Below are 1,996 nucleotides of genomic sequence, written 5' to 3' on the forward strand. Positions count from 1 at the left end.
ACTCTTTCCTGCCTATGCAGGGGGTCGGACTCGATGATCTATTGAGGTCCCTTCCGACCCTAACATCTATGAATCTATGAAACACTATAATACTGAGTAGTCATAAGCAATGCCATACCTGCATTGGAAATGAGAGTATTATACATAGGTAATTTTCTTCTGCAAAATTTATCGGAATTAGTTAGTTAAGAGTGCTTAAAGGAAGTTATCTCTTGACACAGGAAGCAGTAATGTACTTCAATATTTTCAGAAGTTAAGGGTATTTTGTGTGTGGTCTTTCAAAATTAGTTTGTTAGAAATGGGAGAATTTCCAGTTTCATTCTGTCATTTAAAGATGTGCACTGATCCCACTGATGCATTATGCAATCATATTTATAAAACTAATGAGAATGAGAAAAAATAATCAACAATACTTCAAACTCATCCCAGTCAATAACAATGCTTAAAATGCTTAAAGTTCAAAAACGTGGATGTTTCCCTATATCAACATGGATTTCAGTAGGTGCAAAAGTAGGCTCTGTGTGTAAATATGTATAATTTGTTTGTAAAAAAAGATTTTTATTGTAACAGAAAGCCACTTTAAGGAGGAAATAATTTCCCTGGCCATGTCTGGTGTATAGAAATCATGGGTTGCTACTTATGAAATAAATGGAGACTGTTCTAGTTTATGTCTGAGTTGAGTTTGACTTTCCTGAGGAAGTTCTAGGATTCGGGGTTTACAGGCACTGCACAAGCAAGGGGCTGGGAAATCGAGAGTTTTGGAAGTTCCTTTGTTTGCACTCTGAGATGACCTTAACAACAGCGACGCTAGAACGCAACGCAGAGGGAGAGATGAAACGACTGTGCTACACACAAACTTTGTGAAGTAGCAAAGTGGAAGGTTAAGACTGCCTCAACTTCAGCATTTTAGAAGGATGGGTAGGAGAGAGAAATCTCTCCTCTTTCAGGCATAAAACAGAGAGATACTCATAAGACCATTTCAGTTCAAAGGTTCCTTTACACTTCCTGACTCTGGGTAGTTTAGAATTGCTGGAAAGTCTTGCAATGGCCATGCAGCAGCAAAGAGCATAGTGCATCCAGATTCCACAGTGCTTTTGAATAAAATCCCCTTCCCCCTCTGAAGACAAAGCCTGAAATAAGATATTCTATTATAAAAAACCTTCCATCTCCCTCAAAGAAACAATATATTGCTTGTCCATGTGATCTGCAGTTGGCATAAAGCAGTTACTTGCAAGCAGCTCTGAGGCTTCTGTCTAAGAGCAAAAAATTCTTGATACATAAAATAAAATAAACCCCTCAGCATGCTGATAAGATATTAGTCTTATTCACAGACCTCGCTTGGCTGTGGGGACTATTTCACAGCAGGTTCCTCTTCCGAAGCAGAAGGTATGGTGAAGTGGAACTAGGTATTATTTATGTACCTTTCGAAGAACTTTGTTGTAGAACTGGAAAAGGTCAAACTTTACTGGGTTGTTTTTTAAAAGGACTCTTAAAGCGTGTGCACGTGTGCTTGCACAAACGCACACAAGTCCTCTAAATCTAACCTGTCTTGCAATTTTCAACAGGGCTGCCATGGACACACCACACTGTATCCCATACATAAACAACAGAGCACTTGAGGCTGTCGGCAGAGCTTTCATCTGCTGGGAGAAGCTGCTTCGCTTCATCCCACCAGCAGCAATTCATTTTTCAAAAGAAATTAGACCAAGGTGCTGTTGTTATAGCAACAGTCAGAGCCACTTATACAGCCCCATCCCCCCAATCTCATTCTGACTTCACTGGGCAGCTATTTCAATTATGTATAGGGAGTGACCAGGACTGCTGCTGTTTAGTCCTTTTATTGCTCTTTCAATAAAAAAAGCACAGAGACTAAATTCTCTTTCTGTTTCCTATCTGGCTGTAAAAGTCAAACACAATTCACTGTGTTTAACACAGTTCTCCTTATACTTGATAGTCAGATGATCAGGGAGTCCATAGACAAGGAGGCTCCAGTTCC

The sequence above is a fragment of the Alligator sinensis genome, unplaced genomic scaffold, assembly GCF_000455745.1.
Source record: "Alligator sinensis unplaced genomic scaffold, ASM45574v1 scaffold160_2, whole genome shotgun sequence".
Classification (NCBI taxonomy): Eukaryota; Metazoa; Chordata; order Crocodylia; family Alligatoridae; genus Alligator; species Alligator sinensis.